Source organism: Piliocolobus tephrosceles, chromosome 5 (genome assembly GCF_002776525.5).
Source record: "Piliocolobus tephrosceles isolate RC106 chromosome 5, ASM277652v3, whole genome shotgun sequence".
In the NCBI taxonomy this organism is placed as follows: Eukaryota; Metazoa; Chordata; class Mammalia; order Primates; family Cercopithecidae; genus Piliocolobus; species Piliocolobus tephrosceles.
Window position 1 is genome coordinate 108685213 of NC_045438.1, and position 21627 is coordinate 108706839.

General features: G+C 40.6%; 1 pseudogene; it reads left to right on the forward strand.

Annotated features, from left to right (window-relative positions):
- The first annotated feature begins 19562 nt into the window (after positions 1-19562).
- Positions 19563-20206, forward strand: LOC111549806 (annotated as a pseudogene).
- Positions 20207-21627: the final 1421 nt, after the last annotated feature.

The window sequence follows — 21627 nt, forward strand, 5'->3', positions numbered from 1 at the left end:
GTGGGCTTTCTGGCTAGCATAGGACATGCCATGGTCATGGTGATAACCTCACCAGTTCCCAGTGTAGATGAGAAATGAAGCATAGCTGATCTAATAATTTTAGGTGACACCATCCATGCCTTTCACTATGACTCAAAAGCATGTGTGACAAACCACTTCCTCATCAGGCCAGCTGATGGTGTTGCCACTCAGAAATGGGGAGAAAATTCTTAAAGAACCATTCAGAGCTTTTCACTACTCTGAACTCTTAGCTTGAATCAAATCCACTTAGTCCTTTCTGTATTTCAGTGACTGCAATTATCAAGCGTTAATAATGAGCTTCTTGGGTTTTCAGAATGGTCACAAAAATTATTTTTGGCTGAGTGTGGTGGCTCACACCTATAATTCCAGCACTTTGGGACAACGAGGTGGGTGGATCACTTGAGACCAGGAATTTGAGACCAACCTCAGCAACATGGTGAAATCCTGTCTCTACTAAAAATTCAAAAAATTAGACAGGCATGGTGTTGCATGCCTGTAATCCCAGCTACTTGGGAGGCTGAGGCACAAGAATCGCTTGAACTGGGGGAGGAAGAGGCTGCAGTGAGCCGAGATCACCACTGTACTACAGCCTGAACGACAAGAGCGAAACCCCATTTCGAAAAAAAAAAAAAATTTTTATTAAACCATGGGTTAAAAATAGGTGAGGTATTTATAAAAAAAATGGTTAAGGATGGCGTATTGAGCAACTTTAATGTGTGACTGTTCAGCATTCATTTCCCTTTCCTAATAACACCACATTTCTTTTAAGGGGAATTACAATTTTATTATTACTGTTGTTACTATTTGCATATACATTTATATATATTTGTTATTTTTTTTTTGTTTTTTTTTTTTTTTTTTGAGACAGGGTCCCACTCTGGTTGCCCAGGCTGCAGTATAGTGGGGCAATCTCAGCTCACTGCAGCCTTGATCCCTCAGCCTCTGGTGATTCTCCCACCTTAGCCTCCTGAGTAGCTGAGACTAGAGGCAGGTGCCACTGTCCCCAGCTAATTTTTTGTATTTTTAGTAGAGGCGGGGTTTCACCATGTTGCCCAGGCTGGTCTCAAACTCCTGGGCTCAAGCAATCTACCAGCCTCGGCCTCCCAGAGTTCTGGGATTACAGGCATGAGCCACTGTGCCTGGCCTTGTTGCCATTTTGGATTCAGCCTGGTGGACTTTTACTCAGCAGCCTTATACTTTCTTAGCCAAAGTTTGAGTATATGGTTGAAACCAGGCCAATCAGACACCTACTCTCTGGAATTAAAATCTTGGGTAGAAGATTAAAGAGAGGATTAATCTATTCCAGAAGTGAGTCCTGGATTTTGCCAACGTGAAGCCATTCTTGTCATCTCCAGATCCTTGACCACTGCGAATACCTTGGATCAGCACATTTCAAAATCTGGTTCTCTAGTCTTACTTCCAGGTGATGAAGTCTGATATATTTCATTAAGTTTCCTTTCCATAAATGAACTAGGGCCTCTTTCTGTTGTCTGTATCTATAGAACTCTGACTCATTCATAAGTTATGCCTTACAAATTAGGCAGTTTAAGGAAAAATGCACTTTATAGCTACAAGGTAAACAGTATGAGACCATAGCTATTAGTAATGTTATAGCTGATTATTTAAACATCTTTTTTAAAGCCTGCAGAAAAAAATGTACTCATGATGAATACAACAATTTTATAGAGAAGAAAAATGGAGACTGGAAAAAAGATAACACTGAACAAAAAAATTAGAAAATATATTTTTGAGAATTTTCTTATGGCAAAAATATAAGGTGGCGGGTATTTTTTAAAAATCTAACATTGATTGATTAATTAATTCATGGATTCTTACCAACGAGAGTAGAGCATAGATCTTCTAGCTGGAATTATTTTCTAATTACTACTTGCTCCTCATTATTCAGATCTCACAGAACTTTTCTGGCTAAGTCTGTATTATTGCATGCAGTGGAATAAAATTTCAAAGTTACGAAACTTGATTTGACTTGAATCAAGTGAGAATTGTACAGAGCGCTTAGTCAGATGACATTTAATAGGATCCAAATTTCAGGATTTACTAGTTTTTCTCTTTTAGAAGGTTCAGCAACATTGATGACTTTTGTATGGGAAGACTATCTTGATAAATCATATTAAAGAAAAAGTGAAGGCCTAATTTCTTGTCACTTTCCATCTGTATCATTATCCTGAATGATCATCAGGTATAATCCTCTATCAACAGACTTAATATATTATATTACCTTTCTTTTTAATGCATTTTTTTGGTGGTGAAAATGAAGGCTCATTTTTTTTCCCTGCCTTTTTTTCCCTGTTCATTCTCACAGAAATTATGTAAAATAGAATGAGTCATAGTATATCAGGTATCATAACCTTTATTACAGAAGCACTTTGAGAATTATTGCCCTAGCAGGTAAGCAGTTGGCATAAGGAAAAGACTGAATGGAGTATGATGTGGTGATTATCCTAGACTTCACCCTCTGCTTTTTCTCAGAAGAGCCAACACTTCTCTAATAGATAGTTAACACAATCTAAGGAGAAAAGGTTCTGAAGTATTTCCAAAGTATTTCCTCTTATCTTGAGGTGGTTAAGGCTCCCTCTGAATCTGATGTCTGTGTGATCATGAGTTTGCAACCCAAACTGTAAAACTTACAGTAGGCCACACACAGGGACTCATGCCTGTAATCCCAACACTTTGGGAGGCCAAAGTGGGAAAATCACTTGAGCCCAGGAGTTCAAGACTAGCCGGGCAACACAACAAGGCCCTGTCTTCTATACAAAATTAAAAACAAATAGCTGGATGTGGTGGTGTGTGCCTATAGTCTCAGCCACTTGGGAGGCTGAGGTGGGAGGATTGCTTGAACTGGGAGATTGAGGATGTAGTGACCTGTGATCGTGCCACCGTACTGTAGCCTGGGCAACAGAATGGGACCCCATCTCTATAAAAGAAAGAGCATTTACAGTAATGTTCTTTTAGTGATCTAATTCTACATATAGTCCTAGGATCTTCTTAAAAGATCCAAGAACAGCAGGCTCTCCCTTAAGAAGCATTTTCTTGAAAAATATGGTCATGTCACTACTTTGTTATATTTGTTAGGAGTGTTTTTAGCTGCAAATAATGGAAAAATCCAACAGTTACTTAAACAACAAGCACTTTTTTTTTTCACATTAGACAGCAGGTGGTTTCAAGGCTGTTGTCTAATGACTCTGTAAGTTCATCAAGGATGTAGTTTGTTTTTATTTGTATATTCAGCCATACATAGCATATTTATTTGTTGCTTGATAGTCTCAAAATAAATGCCGTAGCTCTATGCATCACTTCTATAGTGAAGGCAAGAAAAGGCAAGGGGTAGTGACAATGACTTCTCCTCTAATTTTTTTTTTTTGAGACGAAGTTTTGTTCTTGTCACCCAGGCTGGAATGCAGTGGTACAGTCTCGGCTCACTGCAACCTCTGCCTCCTGGGTTCAAGCAGTTCTCCTGCCTCAGCCTCCCCAGTAGCTGGGACTACAGGTGTGCACCACTACATCTGGCTAATTTTTTGTATTTTTAATAGAGATGGGGTTTCACCATTTTGGCCAGGGTAGTCTTGAACTCCTGATCTCAGGTGACCCACCCGCCTCGGCCTCCCAAAGTGCTGGGATTATAGGCATGAGCCACTAGGCCCTGCCTCCCTCTCAGTTTTTCCTTTTTTAAAAAAGCAAAGCTCTCACAGACTTGAAATAACCTGTTAGCCATGTGCAGTAGCTCACGCCTGTAATCCTAATACTTTGGGAGGCTGAGGCAGACCAGATCACTTGTGGTCAGGAGTTCGAGACCAGCCTGACCAACATGGCAAAATCCCATCTCTACTAAAAATACAAAAATTAAGCAGGCATGGTGGCACGCACCTCTAATCCCAGTTACTCAGTAGGTTGAGGCAGGAGAATCGAGCCCAGGAAGTAGAGGTTGCAGTGAGTCGAGATTGCATCACTGCACTCCAGCCTAGGTGACAGAGTGAGACTCTGTCTCAAAAAAGAAAAAAAAAAAAAAAACTAGTTGCCAGTTGTGATGGCTCATGCCTACAATCCCAGCATTTTGGGAGGCCGAGGCGGGCAGATCACCTGAGGTAGGGAGTTTGAGACCAGCCTGACCAACATGGAGCAATCCCGTCTCTACTAAAAATACAAAATAGCTGGGCGTGATGGTGCATGCCTATAATCCCAGCTACTTGGGAGGCTGAGGCAGGAGAATCACTTGAACCCAGGAGGCGGAGGTTGCGGTCAGGCGAGATCGCGCCATTGCACTCCAGCCTGGGCAACAAGACTGAAACTCAGTCTCAAAAAAAAAATTATAATAATTAAAAATAAAAATAAAATCACCTGTCAGAGGTTACTCAGGCCTGAAGCAGAGAAGCAAGGTTTCTCACCCCAGCTGTCCACTTCTTAAGCCAGTGCTTAAGACCATTGTCTTCTTTGGATCAGTGATGGCTACTCTATGAGATGACAATCTTTTTGTTTCACATTGTAATTCTCCTTCATAACCTCAAGTTTTCAGTAAGTTCTGTTAAATGCTGTAGCTTGGCTTTAGCTCTGCTTTGTGAGTTAAGGGAGGGGCCTCTGTTACCACTTATGAGAAAAATTTGGGCAGACAATACTGGCCAGGAGAAGCTTATTAAAGTGAGCTGCGGGGATTGGAGCAGGATGCCTGCCTGAGGGGATGATAACAGCAGTGTGTGCTTGTTTCAGAGAGAGATGTCTAAGAACTTGAAGTACCCACAGAAAAGTATGGAATTATGGAAACTTGAGTTATCATTACCTGGATTGCTAAATAAGGAACTCAGAAGGCTGGGGAATTTGGGCATATGGTTGCATGAGTCTCTGATATTTGGTTTCTACTCCTAGACTTAATGTAAATTGGACATATAGACTGAACCAAATCCCACCTTGCTGCTAATTCCAAAACAGCCTTGCACTCTACTCTGTTCACCTCTTGGGCTCAAGAGGGGTTGGATTGGTCAGGTTGCATAGAGCCTAAAGGTGTCCTACAGCAGAAGGCGTTTAACAACATAGAAGATGTTATCAGGTGTTCCATAGGTGATGTAGAGAGAAAAACCCATACTTAGAGATTGTGCTGAACTGGAAATTGCTGCTGCAGTTATGAAGATTTTTATGCACCTGAAGCAGGAAAGAACTATCTCTTATTCAAATGCTACAAAAAGAGAGGTTTTCTTCTCTATTATCCAAAGAACCTACTGTAAAGAAATAAAAGGGATTGAAAAACTCTTAAAGCCCCACTCATAGCAACTGGGCAACTTTTCAGGAATCTAATATAGAACAATCTATGAATTAGGGATTACTCTTCCCATTTTACAGAGTTGAGCACAGTATTGCTTATTTGAGGTAACACAGCTGCTCAGTAGTAGAACTAGGAGAGCTAGCACAGAACTGACTGTACTATACTTTTTCTTGCACTCTGTTCAGCTTTTGTGAAAATTTCCAAGATTCTCTTCCAATAGGAGGCCACATATGTCCACATGTTAATGTAAAAATTATTAGGTTTGATTGTTTAATGAAAAATTCTATATATTGTAGATGCTGTACAAGACTTAAACAGGTCACTAACTAAGCAAGCAAACCAGAACTGATTTACTTTGGAATTGGTAAAAATAATCACATAAACAATGTATACACAAAGCAGATTCACTTGACTTTTACACGTTTTTCTAAATTCCTAAAGAATGTAGGATTTGGGAAGCCATCAAGATGATAATTTAATGTAGAGTTTTAAAAAGCACATGCTTTAGGTGGGTGCTAATAATACATTAATAAATTCCATGTAACCTCAAGTAAGTACCAAATGGCCTTTTGGTATACTACCACCATCGGGTTTGCTGTCTACATCTCTTTGGTTACCCTATAGTGTTCCCTGTGTTAATCAACCCAACACCACTTCTCATTGTTGGGAAGAGTTTCCCATAAAGTTCCTCAATTAATTCCTGTTCTCTTTCATTCCCTAACCACATGAACTGCTGTAAGAACTCAGTTGTCTTACAGACAGAACAGTGTAACAGGGAGAAACCACATGAAAACATTGTTTCACTGTCCAGTCCTTGTTCAAGCTTTGCGTCCACCATCTTTGATAAAATGACAAGCTTTGGGTTTTGAGTTTCTGTTATGACTACAGTGAACCTTGACTGACTGCCATGACTACAGCGAACCTTGACTGACTGTCTTCTACTTGCCAGACATTGTGTAGGTGAAGATCAGAGAACAAGACTGATCCCAGATGCTGCTTTCATAAAACTTATGTTCCAATGGGAGCCAATAGAAAATGGAATGTAGAGATAAGCTCCTGGCATTAGTGCTCTGTTACAAATGACAAATGACAATAGAGATGAGATAGGGAATAATGGGTTGGGGCACGCAAGGCTGCTCTGACCAGGTTTTTTTAAACTGAAATCTGCCTCACAGGCAGGACCCAGAAATACAGGCTTTGACCTGTTTGAACATCTGATCAGGTAAGAAACTTTTGGCAAGTCATTAAAACTTTCAGTCTGTGTTTTCCTCTTCAAATAAGAAGCATGACAAGATGGGGCATGGTGGCTCACCTCTGTAATCCCAGCACTTTGGGAGACTGAGACAGGTGGATCACCTGAGGTTGGGAGTTCGAGACCAGCCTGGCCAGCATGGAGAAACCCTCTCTCTACTAAAAATACAAAATCAGCCGGGTACAGTGACGCATGCCTGTAATCCCAGCTACTTGGGAGGCTGAGGCAGGAGAATCGCTTGAACCCGGGAGGTGGAGGTTGCAGTGAGCTGAGGTTATGCCATTGCACTCCAGCCTTGGCAACAATAGCGAAACTCTGTCTTAAAAAAAAAAAAAAAAAAAAAACATAAAAGAAAAACAAAAAGAAACATGACAAATCTATAGAACTGTGAAGAACAAGGAAATAATTTCTCAGATAACTTCATATGTGGGAAGAGAATTACCTATGCTAGGTCAGCCATTGAACATAGAATTTACATCAACTATCTCACTAATCATAATTCCCATAAAATATAAAGGGCTATAAAAGGATTGTTGTTGTCATTCAACTCTGTTTTCTGTATTCCTCCTTTCCTAAAATGACTCCTGTGGCCACTTAAGCTGAATGTGGAAAAAAATAGCACAACTACTTATTTTTCCTCTGCCTTTCTTATTCCAACTTTCTCTTAGTGTTGGGCAATGTTATAAAGATGTTAGAAAGATGTTATTTTCTTTTATTTTGTGTGAGATGGAGTCTCGCTCTGTCACCTAGGCTGGAGTGCAGTGGCGTGATCTCGGCTCACTGCAACCTCCACCTCGTGGGTTCAAGTGATTATCTTGCCTCAGTCTCCTGAGTAGCTGGGATTACAGGCACCTGCCACCAAACCTGGCTAATTTTTGTATTTTTAGTAGAAATGGGGTTTCACCATGTTGGCCAGGCTGATCTCGAACTCCTGGCCTCAGGTGATCTGCCCGCCTTGGCCTCCCAAAGTGCTGGGATTACAGGAGTGAGCTACTACACCCAGCCCTTTCTAATATTTTAATCATGCCTGTAATCCCACCACTTTGGGAGACTGACGCCTCGCTTGAGTCCAGGAGTTTGAGACCAGCCTGTGCAACATAATGATACCCCATCTCTACAAAAATGTTTTTTAAAAAATTAGCCAGATGTGGTGATGTGCACCTGTAGTCCCAGCTACTTGGGAGGCTAAGGCAGGAGGATTACTTGAGCCCAGGAGTTTGAGGTTAAATAGTGAGGACAATGGAGTGAGACCCTATCACTAAAAAATAAAAATAAAAACTAAGATTTCAATCAAGGATTTTTGTTGTAACCTTCGAATCTTTGTTCTCTTTCACTCTTAACATCCATGTGGATGCTCAGACTATCTTTGGATCCTATACAGGCAAAAGCATGAGCTCTTGACACAACCACTTCCTGGCTGAGTGATGTTAAATTATCTATTTGAGTTTCATGTATAAAGTAGGCATGATAGTAGTACCTACCTCATAGGATTGTTGTTGTAAAGAGTAGGCTGGGCATGGTGACTCATGCTTGTAATCCTAGCACTTTGGGAGGCTGAGATGGGAGGAAGACTGAGCTCAGAAGTTCAAGGTTATAGTAAGCTATAATTGCACCACTGCACTGTCTCAAAAAAAAAAAAAAAAAAAAAAAAGAAGCAAATGGTTTATTACCTCTAAAGTTACTTCAAATAATAAACACTTTATAACTGTTGCCTATTTTATAACCCACTTCCTGAATCTATTTCTTTTTTATCTTATCCAGGTCTTTTTTATCTCACTTAAGCTATTGCCACTCCCTTGTGTATAGTGATGCCACACAGCTATCTGCAACCTTGTCTTAATTGCCTACAATTCCATCATTCACGCACTCCACAAATATTTATAAGGCACTTATTATGTATGTGTCGTTGTACTAGCGGCTATGGCAAATTCTCAAAATAGAAAATATAGTCTCTGCCATCAGTAAGGTCAAAATCTAGCTGAGGAAGGGACTAATATACATGGAAAATGCTACACAACAAAATGTGTTAAATAGTCTTATAAATTAATACAAGATAGCCAGGCACTGTGACTCACGCCTGTAATCCCAGCACTTCGGGAGGCTGATGTGGGCAGATTACTTGAGGTAAGGAGTTCGAGACCAGCCTGGTAAACATGTGAAATCCCGTGTCTACTAAAAATACAAAATTAGCCGAGCATGGTGGCAGGTGCCTGTCATCTCAGCTACTTGGGAGGCTGGGGCAGGAGAATCTCTTGAACCTGGGAGGCGGAGATTCCAGTAGGCCGAGATCACACCACTGCACTCCAGCCTGAGTGACAGAGAGTGAGGCTCCATCTTAAAATAAAATAAATTAATTAATTAATATAAGAGGAGTCTAAGACATTACATGTGAGTGTTCCATTTACAAACATGCATGTCATCCTTTATTGCTATAAGAATTAGTATGCATTTTTTTTCCAGGCTTATGCAGTATTTATTAAATTTTCTCTTGATCCTTATACTAATCCCCTCATTAGATTTAAGTATCTTTGAGACCGGCTGTGGTGGCTCACACCTATAATCCCAGCACTTTGGTAGGCCAAGGCAGGCAGATTGCTGGAGGCCAGGAGTTCAGGACCAGCCTGGTCAATATGGTAAAACCCATCTCCACTAAAAATACAAAAATTAGCCGGGCATGGTGGTGCATGCCTGTAATCCCAGCTACTAGGGAGGATGAGGCAGGAGAATTGCTTGAACCAGGGAGGTGGAGTGCCGAGATCGCACCACTGCACTCTAGCCTGGGCTACAGAGTGAGACTCCATCTCAAAAAAAAAAAAGAAAAGAAAAGAAAAAAGAAGATTTAAGTATCTTTGAGAAGAGGGACTAGATCTACAGTACAGTGTTAGTGCATAGGCTCTGGGGGCAGAAGGATCTCTTCTCTGCTACTTGTTAACTGTGAAAGGGAAGCTTGCTCAGCTTCTCTCAGCCTCATTTCCTCATCTAGAAAATGAGGATAAAATAATACTTTTTTGGGGTTAATGTAAGATCAAATGATATACTTCATGTGAACCCTTATGCAAAATCTGGCATTTGTAAATGCTCAATAAACATAAATTATAAAAATAATTGTGTTTTATAGAACTTCTGGTATATAAAAAGCCTATAATTTATGGAGTATCTAGTACAGTGCTGTGTCAATAGTGGACAGTGAAGTAAATGTGTTATTATATAGGTTAATAGACAGTGGAAACTTTCTATCCTCATCCTCAAAGGCGTAAAATGCATCGTATTTTGATATTTACTAAAGCAAGAGATTAAAACTTATAGGAATTAACACTGAAAACAGTAGCCAATGTCTTTCCAGCAAGTATCTTGTTTCAGAACATTGTTCTACTGATATTATATAATTTAGTGGAATGTCAAGTATTTGTCATCGCACTCTAAATGAAATAATAAAACTTAGAATGTATAGAATGTAAAAAGACAATAGAGATATAGCAAGTTAAAGTTTTGCCTATGGCACACCGTTTCTTTAGAAACAGAACAGCTGAGTTCAGTGGTTCATGGGGGAGGATTGGTTCCTGGGGGAGGATTGTGTGAGAGCCCAGGAGTTTGAATCCAGCCTGGGCAACAGAGCAAGTCCTTGTGTCTAAAAGAATGAAAAGAAGTAGAACAGAGTGCTTTAAAAATTTTCAAATGCTATTCTTCTTTAGAAATTAGATAATGTGCCTTTCAGTAATTGGTACAATGCCAATTCTCAAAGACCTTGAAATACGAATCTATAATTAAAATCAGAAATTTGAGCCACAAAGTTACAGAGACACATATTCTTCACGTTTCATTATTTCTCTTTATTTCTTTGACACTCCTACTCCTCTATCACATATGTGTGTATATACATATTACATGTTATGTGTAATATGTGTATATTCTGCTTATATATCTTATATGAAGAGTGAACACATAAGACTTATAATGATAAGCTGCTATAGGCTGCTGCTTTGTGGTAAATATGGGGATCCAAGGAGCCATCGAAATTACTTCTTCTGGCCAGGAGTGGTGGTTCATGTCTGTAATCCCAGCACTGTAGGAGGCTGAGGCGGGCAGATCACCTGAGGTCAGGAATTCGAGACCAGCTTGGCCAACATGGTGAAACCTCTGAACCCGGGAGGCAGAGGTTACAGTGAGCCAAGACTGAGCCACTGCACTCCAGCCTGGGTGACAAAGACTCCGTCTCAAAAAAAAAAAAAAAAAAAAAAAAAAGGAAAAATAAATGATTTCTTCTTTCTTTCTGTTCCAAGGGCACCTGAGATACAATGATTCACCTTCTTGATTGTTGAAAATTGAATCGACTTTTGAAAAGCAATTTTGGTTTTATAAAGTCACAATTTATGAAGCTTCAGAAGTCATTCCCAGGGGATGCTTGAGGATGAATCATCAAAGAACTGATACCTGAATCAGAGAGTGATCATTCGTGGGGCTTAGAAGTGTCAGACAAATAGGCTCATGATTTGGCTTTACATAAACAGGCCAGGAGGATGATATGGCCGAGGAGCTGATAGTCATGGTACTGGAAAGGTCAAGGGAGGAATACCTCCTCTCCACACAGGTTTTGCTCTTGTCAACAAGAGAGACCCAAGATCCTATGGACACAACAACTCAGTGTTTCCTAGGATAGCCTAAAAGTTTCCACACCTGAATGAAATTCTAGAAACCAAATTTTTAAACTGAACATCTGGACAGTCCTGCTGAGGTGTCAACCTCAAACTGTTGGAGTTGAAATCTAAGGAATATTTCTTCCATCTGACGTGAAGAGTTTGGGAAAAGGGAAAGAAAATGGATTTTTGTCACCTATAAGCTGAGTCAGACGGCTGATTACATTTCATTAAATTTTGTTAAGAAATCTGTGCTCTGCAAATTCATTGCTTTTTACATGTTTGCATTTCCTTTACTTCCTTGTAGTTTTACAATGAAAGCACATTTTGCTTTAAACCCATACGGGGTATTTGTGACCTCATTCTCCTAACAGATAAGAGTCCTTCCTATTGAAGCAGTTAACCAAAGCAGACATTCAGGAAAAAGTATTGTGATGACAAAATATATTTTGTCTTCTCAGACCTAGAAAGGTTGAAGAGGTTTGGGGAGAGGAAAGAGGGGGCAATAAGACATTGGAGAAATGTTAATAAAGAGTACCAATGGTGTTCACGTCTATAAACATAACCCAAAGCGGAATAGTCTGTAAAATGTGAAGTTCAGAGCTAAATCAGCACTTCAGGCAAAAACGACATTTCTTTCTCAGCTTTATGAGACAGAATCCTGTAAGCCATATAACTTTGAATATCTTTAAAAATGCAATCATTTCTCAAAAGTACTCAGCCTGAAGTGTGATTTTAAAGTTGGATTTAGACGTAAAAGTTAAGCCATTACACCTACACCTGTGTGTTTACTGAACTTTATATAGATGTGTATTTACTGGGCAACGATTGATATTGTCTTTCTTGAGTACATGCTGTTCTGTGCCCGGAAAAGGTTTGCTGTCTTTGTGTGGTTGCCTTAAATGTCAAGGCTGCTGCTGCAATCCCTTCTACCTCAGCAGGGCTGTGTGCACACCCACTAGCCTTAATAAAGAGGTAAGGTCTTAGGAAACAGAGTTAAGATAGAAAAGTGTCCTTTTATGCATGAACCCAGTCAGAACTCTGCCTTGATGTTTAACTCACTCATAGCTTTAAACATGTAACAACAGTTAGGCACACAAGTGTTGCAAAGTCACTGTATAATTAAAGATGTTTTCAAAGGAATTAACATATAGTTACTATGAAAAACATGTCCTATTTTGTGGAAACTATGCAATTAACTTGTCCTAGACTAATAAATTAAAGGTAGTATAAGCTCATATAACAGCTGCAAGAAGGACAGGATGGCTGGCAACACATTTATTGAGATCACTTTGAACTTATTAGCCTCTTTCTTCTCAGTGCATAGATAGGTGTGTCCTGATTTAAGGAAGTTATGCACATGTGTGCATTTACAAAATAGATGTTTTAGGAAGGTTGAACATACTTGGTTAGGAGAAAGAACATTAAGTAGAATAAAGAAGAAGGAAAAAGTGAAAATGATGCTCATATCATTGGATACAAATTTGAAGTAGAACTAGAATGACAGTAAAACATACATGAATTTTTCTTTTTTTTGAGATGGTCGCTCTTGTTGCCCAGGCTGGAGCTCAATGGTGTGATCTTGGCTCACTGCAACCTCCGCCTCCCGAGTTCAAGTGATTCTCCTGCCTCAGCCTCCTGAGTAGCTGGGATTACAGGCCCCCATCACCATGCCTGGCTAATTTTTTGTGTTTTTAGTAGAGACGGGGTTTCACCATGGCCAGGCTGGTCTTGAACTTCTGATCTCAGGCGATCCACCCGCCTTGGCCTCCCAGAGTGCTGGGAATTACAGGCATGAGCTACCATGCCCGGCCACGTATATGAATGTATACGGTGAGTCCACACTAGCACATGGCACTTGCAGAAATTCAGTTTGTAAGCAATTTACCAGAAACCCATCTATTGCAATTAGAAAGACATCCCTGTACCATACCCAGGAAGTTATTGATTATTTATTATATTTTAAAAGACTCTTTAATCTTCTGTGTCTTCTGCCTATTCATATTTCATTATAACTGGCCTAAATTTGATTGAAAAACAGAAACAGTTCTCTAGTTTGTTTTTCCATGGAGGGTTTGGGAGGATTTTACTGATCACCTTTGAATCTCCTTTAGAATTTGGCTTTGGTGTGTTTTGAGGAAAAGACCTAGGGTCTCCCAGGTTAGGTAGGAATTGCTAGAACTGGATGGCTGACCTCATAAGTGCCCAGCCCTGAAGTCGTGATAAATGCCAATTTTGGCATTTTTGATGTCTTCCAAGCAAAAAACATTGCTGTAGGGCAGGGAGCAGACTGACTTACACTCCAGGTTAAAGTTCTGGAAGATCTGGGGTCTTGGTGACCTCTCAGCTTTCAGTCAGGGCCACCCCTCAGCATGTTCACCATAGAGAAGAGAAAGGTGCTGGTTAACCCTGCCCTGGGAAAGGGCCAGATAGTTGGTAAAACATTATTTCTGAATGTGTCCATGAGGGTAGTTTCAGAAGAGATTAACATTGGAATTAGTAGACTGAGTAAAAAAGATCCACCCTCACCACTGTGGGCAGGCATCATCCAACCCGTTGAGAGCCCTAATCAAAAAAAAAAAGGGTTGAGGAAGGATGAATTCATTGTCTCTTCTTGAGTGGTGTGTCTGTCTTTTCCTGCCCTTGGATATCTGCACTTTTTCATACTTGAACTGGGACTTACACCATCGGCTCCCGTTGGTCCCAGGCCTTGGGCTTGGAATGAGACTTAAGCACCAGCTTTCCTGTGCATCCAGCTTGCAGACAGATCATGAGACTTCTCAGCCTCTGTAAGCATGTCAGCCAGTCCCTGCTGGTGAATCTCTTTCTGTGCATCTATAGATACCCTTTTGGTAGCCAGGTGTGGTGGCACATGCCTGTAATTCCAGCTACTTGGGAGGCTGAGGCAGCAGGAGAATCGCTAGAGCCTGGGAGACAGAGGTTGCAGCGAGCTGAAATTGCACCACTGCACTCCAGCTTGGGAAACAGAATGAGACTCTGTCTCAATAATAATAATAATAAATAAAAATAAAATAAAATAAAATAGATACCTTTTGGATCTGTTTCTTTGGACAACTCTGGCTAATGCACTCCACGTCATGTAGCAAAATTCCTAATTCTGGTTAGGGTAAGGTTAAGTTTAGGCTCAATGACTGGAGGGAAGAAATTTCTTTCCTTGCGTTTTTTGCTTGATTGATCATCATAAGGTTGGCATCATCTGTTGGCAGTCTGTCCAAGAGAGGATCCACTCACTTATGGAGGTAGGTATCATACATTCTTATTTAGAAACTAATCCTCTTAATGTTTCTGCTGTTACCCATCTATTCTCAACCTTATACAGACGACCTGAAAACAGTCAGGAAGAGATACAAAATTGTCATGTAACTGGAAGAAGGACAAAGGCAGTGTACTCTTCTGGTACCAGTGTAAAGACTTCAAACCAAATAGTTTAGTTTATAATTGAATCTTTTGCACATGTGTTTGAGTATTTTCTTTTCCTGTGTAATAGAGTAGATTCAATGAAATGCCATTTTATTTAAAATAGATAGCATTTTCTCAATTATTTCTATATTTTAAAAATAAAATACAGGTGCCAGGTGCAGTAGCTCATGCCTGTAATCAGCACTTTGGAAGGCTGAGGCAGGTGAATCACCTGAGGTTGGGAGTTCGAGACCAGCCTGGCTAACATGGTAAAACCCTGTGTCTACCAAAAAGACGTAAATTAGTTGGGCATGGTGGCATGCGTCTGTAATCCCAGTTACTCCTCGGGAGGCAGAGCCAGGAGAATCACTTGAACCCAGGAGGCAGAGGCTGCAGTGGGCCAAGATCGTGCCGTTGCACGCCAGCCTGGGTGACAGAGCGAGACTCCGTCTCAAAATAATAAATAAATAAATAAATAAATAAATAAATAAATAAATAAATAAAATCCAGGTCGGGTGTAGCAGCTCACGGCTGCCATCCTAGCACTTCGGGAGGCTGAGGCGGGTAGATCATTTGAGGTCAGGAGTTTGAGACCAGCCTGGCCAACAAGATAAAAACCCATCTCTACTAAAAATACAAAAATTAGCTGGGTAGTGGTGGTGCACACCTGTAATCTCAGCTACTTGGGAGGTTGAGGCATGAGAATTGCTTGAGCCTGGGAGGTGAAGGTTGTGGTGAGCTGAGATCACACCACTGCACTCCAGTCTGGGTAACAGAGTGAGACCCTGTCTCCAAAGAATGAATGAATGAATGAATAAATAAATAAATAAATAAATAAATAAATAAATAAAAAAAATAAAATAAAATACAGACTTAAGTAGCTTTTGAATTAAAAGGAAATCTTATTCCAGGCTATTTAGATTACTTCCAGCAGAAATTTAAATTGTATGATAAATACTATTCTTATCTCTTTAGCATTATGTATTTATTGGATAAATTACATGAATTTTGTATAGCAAAAATACTCATTTAGCTTAGTTAAAGTGTTCTATGATTTTTATGGCCCATTTCCCATATCTAAAATGGTTATATTTTAAAAAGAATACAAAATTAAGCACTTTTGCTCAGTAGTATATCAGTTTTTTTCATGATCCTTAGCAAAAATTCAGTATTATTTTACCTACTTTGGTATCTACTATATTTATTTGTTATGGATTGCCAGTTTAAAATTGGAGGAAAGAATTCATTTTCAAGTGACTTTCCGAAAAGATTCTGTGATCAATTTAAGATAAACATTATTTGGTATGTTCAAAATTTTCTTAAGATTTAATACTAATACTCTTGGAATTTATTCTACCAATTCACTTGCTTTTTTTTTTTTTTTTGGTAAACTTTATTTTATATTTCTCTGAGATGGAGTCTTGCTTTGTTGCCCAGGCTGGAGTGCAGTGCCGTGATCTCGGCTCACTGCAACCTCTTACTCCTGAGTTTAAGCGATTCTTGTGCCTCAGCCTCCCAAGTAGCTGGGATTACAGGCACCTGCCACCACACCCGGCTATCAGTTGCTCTTTTTAATTGCAGAAGACACTGTTTTTGAGTAATAACAATGAAAACTCACACCTCTAATTCCAGATATTCTCATATTTTTCCAGACAATTATTGGGAAAAGAAAGCTGTAGGGGGCTTATTGGTCAAAGAAAATGAAGAGATGAATTTCCCTTCATGAAAAAAGCTGAAAGGAAGGCAGGAAAAGGTGATGACAATGGCTTCCTGCTCATCAAGGTATGGAGCAGAGTTGTGAGGAGTCCAGGAATGGGGATCTATCAGCCTGAGCTCTGCCTCTTACTACCTGTGGCATGCTGGGCAAATTACCTAGCAGCCTGACCTCTTTTCTCACTTGCAGAAAAATAGTACTTAACTAATAAAGTAGTTATGAGGATTAAGCTAAGTGATATAATATATCTAGAGCACTTAACACAGTAGTAGGTATTATCATTTGTGATAAAAGGTGTATCTTCTTAATATCAAGCTTCCAGACTAAGGAGAAATTAGTCTCTGCTTGGGATATTTGTGACTGTGAGTTTATCTTGTCAGAAAAGCAGTTGGATATTGTTAACATGGAAAAGCTTCCCTGATGTGCATTATTGGTTAGCTGATCACACAATTTTAGGATTATGAAAGTATTTAGAGTTTATAAAATTCAATGCCTTCAAAGCTAGTAGATTTTTCTTTTTTTTTGAGACGGAGTCTTGCTCTGTTTCCCAGGTTGGAGTGCAGTGGCGTGATCTCAGCTGACTGCAACCTCCACCTCTTGGGTTCAAGCAACTCTCCTGCCTCAGCCAGTAGCTGGGATTACAGGTGCCCACTACCATGCCAGGCTAAATTTTGTATTTTTCGTAGAGATGGGGTTTCACCATGTTTGCCAGGCTGGTCTCAAACTCCTGGCCTCAGGTGATCTACCCATCTCGGCCTCCCAAAGTGTTGGGATTACAGGCGTGAGCCACCATGCTCAGCCCTGTTTTATTTCTTGTGAGGCTCCATGCAGGATTTTGAGGATTTACACCACTGACAAACTCTGAAGTCTGTGTTCATTTTTCTGTCTTCTGAAGCCCATGCAAGAAGACAAGTTTGAGTTCTCTTAACATTCAGGTTAGCTTTTGAGTTATCAAGCAAAAAATATTAAAGAGTAGTGTTGAAAGATAATTTTGGCATTTTTGGATGTCGTCCAAGCAAAAAGCATTGACAACTTTGTTAGAGAATATTTGCAAAATTTGCTGTAGGGCAGGGAGCAGACTGACTTACACTCCAGGTTAATAAAGCTAGTTTCCCCCCCTCCTTGGAGATAATCCAGGTGATAAAGATAATATCTCTTTCTGTGTCAGAAGGCAGATTTGTTTCCTGATCAAGATAAGAAAGACAGGCCAGGTGTGGTGGCTCACGCCTGTAATCCCAGCACTTTGGGAGGCCAAGGCGGGTGGATCTCTTGAGCCCAGAAGTTCGAGACCAGTCTGGGAAATATGGTGAAACCCCATCTCTATTAAAAATACAAAAACAGGCCAGGCACAGTGGCTCACACCTGCAATCCCAACATTTTGGGAGTCTGAGACAGGTGGATCACTTGAAGTCAGGAGTTTGAGACCAGCCTGGCCAACGTGGTGAAATCCCATCTCTACTAAAAATACAAAAATTAGCCGGGTGTGGTGGCTCATGCCTGTAGTCCCAGCTACTCACGAGGCTGAGGCAGGAGAATAACTGGAACCCGGGAAGTGGAAGTTGTAGTGAGCTGAGATTGCACCACTGCACTCCAGCCTGGGTAACAGAGCAAGGCTCTGTCTCAAATAGTAATAATAATAATAATAATGACAATAATAAAATAAACACACAATAACTGAGGTGGGAGGATCACCGGAGCCTGGGGAGGTCGAGGCTGCTGTGAGCCATAATCACGCCACTGCACTGCAGTCGCGACAATGAAGTGAGACTCCATTTAAAAAAAAAAAAAAAAAAAAAAAAGAAGAAGAAAATAAAGGCAATGTCTCTTGCTACAGAGGTGGATGAGTGGATATTAATGCAGCTCCTTTGAAAGACTGGGTTAGCTGTTACACAAACCCACTGTGTGTGCAGCATCTGCCTGGGACTACCTCTGCATCTTTGCCCTGGGACTTGGGGGTTAGGGGGAATCAATGTGCACATGAAGCTCGTGCTGTTGACTGTGCCATGTATAATATATGTAATAAACTGAACAAATCCATCTGGGCTCATTGTCTCCCTACTGACTGAATCTGTGGAAGTTTGGCAAACTGACCTAGCAGCTATTGTGTGACTGCTGTTCAGGATCTGTTTGGCTGCTTGACAGGTAGGATGTTCATTCACCTCCAAAAAAATGTTGATCACGAGTTCCTTACCTGAAAGGCAAATTCCCTTCTTACCTATGCTTTCTACTTTGTAGGAGAGTCCATAGTCATGTGAGACATATTAGTAAAAGTATTAATGATAGTTAGGTTAATGTGTGTATGAGTACTTTAAAACTCATAAATGTCTTCGGTACAAATTTATTAGTTTTGTCAATAATTGCCTTCCTGCTATGTTAAGGAGCATTTCCCCCTCACTCATCCATCACCAAAGTTACTATTTTGATTAGGAGATCCTGATCAACTTCTACAAACAATGTTCGGCTGGGTGTGGTGGCTCACACCTGTAATCCCAGCACTTTGGGAAGCTGAAACAGGTGGATCACCTGAGGTCAGTGGTTTGAGAGCAGCTGGGCCAACATGGTGAAGCCCCATCTCTACTAAAAATACAAAAAATAGCTGGGCGTGGTGGTGCATGCCCGTAGTCCCAGTTACTGGGAGGCTGAGGCAGGAGAATCACTTGAACCCGGGAGCCAGAGGTTGCAGTGAGCCGAGATCGTGCCATTGCACTCCAGCTTGGGTGACAGAGTGAGACTCCATCTCAAAAAAAGAAAAAGAAACACAATTTTAATCTGTTCACATTCTGAAAATAACAGATGCTGAGACGTCATGGAGAAAAACGAATGCTTATACACTGCTGGTGGGAGTGTAAATTAGTTCAACTATTGTGGAAGACAGTGAGGCTATTCCTCAAGAATCTAGAACCACAAACACCATGTGACCCAGCAATCCCATTACTGACTATATGCTCAAAGGAATATAAATCGCTGTATTACAAAGACACATGTACACATATATTCATTGCAGCACTCTTCACAAGAGCAAAGACATGAAACCAATTTAAATGCCCATCGAAGACAGACTGGATAAAGAAAATGTGGGACTTTCAAAGTTCCACACTTCCAGGCCAGAGCCTCCTCGGCTTCTTTTTTTCCCTCCTCCTCCTCCCGCCCCCTCCCCCGCACAGCTACCCCCATTTCCTTAAGGAAGGGTTTTTATCTCTCTCTCTCCCCCACACCGTAGCGGCGCGGGAGCGGGTCGGGCCGGCGGCCGAGTTTTCCAAGAGATAACATCACCAAGATGTCCAGTGATAGGCAAAGGTCCGATGATGAGAGCCCCAGCACCAGCAGTGGCAGTTCAGATGCGGACCAGCGAGACCCAGCCTCTCTAGACCCTGAAGAACAAGAGGAAAGAAAACCTGCCTCCCAGCAGAAGAAAAACACCAAACTCTCCAGCAAAACCACTGCTGTTATCCACTAGTGCTAAAAGAATTCAGAAGAGCTAGCTGAAATAACCCTTGATCCTCCTCCTAACTGCAGTGCTGGGCCTAAAGGAGCTAAATTTATGAATGGAGATGAACTATACTTGGTCCACTGGGTTCTGTCTATGAAGGTGGTGTGTTTTTTCTGGATATCACATTTTCATCAGATTATCCATTTAAGGTACCAAAGGTTACATTCCGCACCAGAATCTATCCCTGCAACATCAACAGTCAGGGAGTCATCCGTCTGGACATCCTTAAAGACAACTGGAGTCCCGCTTTGACTATTTCAAAGGTTTTGCTGTCTGTTTGTTCCCTTTTGACAGACTGCAACCCTGCGGATCCTCTGGTTGGAAGCATAGCCACTCAGTATTTAACCAACGAGCAGAACACGACAGGGTAGCCAGACAGTGGACCAAGAGATACACAACATAATTCACATCACTTGTATGCAGTGTGAAGGAGCTGAAGGCATCTTCTTACTGTGCTGCAAATCTTTATAGCCTTCAAAATACAGACTTCTGTGTTTATGTTATACTGATTCTACTCTGCTTTTATCCTTTGGAGCCTGGGAGACTCCCCAAAAAGGTAAATGCTATCAAGAGTAGGACTTTGTAGCTGTAGATTAGTTATGTTTAAAATGCCTACTTGCAAGTCTTGCTTCTTTGGGATATCAAAAGGTATTTTGCAATTTACTAACGATACTTACTGGTCCTGAAGTCTACCATATATTAGTGCATTTTGGCCTAATTCATTATCTGTGTGAAGTTATAAAAGTAGCTGTAGATGACTAGGAATTATGTCATTTGTATTAAACCCAGATCTGTTTCTGAGTAGGTGGTTCATGCTGTCGTGAAAAATGTTTTACCTTTTACCTTTGTCAGTTTGTAATGAGAGGATTTCCTTTTACCCTTTGTAGCTCAGAAAGCACCTGATGTATCATCTCAAACACAATAAACATGCTCCTGAAGGAAAAAAAAATAAAAGAAAGAAAGAAAATGTGGTACATATCACCACGGAACACTATGCAGCCATATAAAAGAATGAGATCATGTCCTTTGCAGGGACATGGATGGAGCCAGAGGCCATTATCCTTAGCAAACTAATGCAGGAACAGAAAACCAAGTACCACATGTTCTCACTTGTAAATGGAAGCTAAATAATGAGAAGACATGAACACATAGAGGGGAACAACACACACTGGGGCCTACTGGAGAGCGGAGGGTGGGAGGAGGGAGAGGATCAGGAAAAATAACTAATGGGTAGTAGCCTTAATACCTGGGTGATGAAATAATCTGTACAACCCCCCACGACAGAAGTTTACCTATGTTAACAAACCTGCATGTACCCCTGAACTTAAAAATTAAAAAAAGGAAACACAATTACAAAAAACGAGTAGTGTCTTTAAGTAACAAGACAAAGTGGATAAAATGCATAGAGTAAACTTAAATCTTTCTTTCAAAACTTGCAGCTTTCACTGGGGAAAAATACAGGGTGTCCCGCCTCTGACACATTAACTTAGCACTTTGGTTCTAACATACTGAAACAAATTTAGGGCTTCCTTACTAAGGACCTTGCTACTTTGATTCCTCACAATAATAGTAGGTATTACTGACACAACTGGTCCAGAAGTTATTCACGTCAGAGCCAGTATATACTTTGGGTATATTCTCTTGCGTAGTAAATCATCTTTTAATATGTACCTTGGTCTAGAATGCAGGACTGCAGTGCCAGTCTGAAACTAGATTGAACCTGTCCACTGGCAAAAGACAAAGCACTCTTGTAAAGCTCTCTAGTTTTTTTGTCTGCTACATCTTTACTTAAACACTGTCAATTGATCTTTACATCTGAGTAGT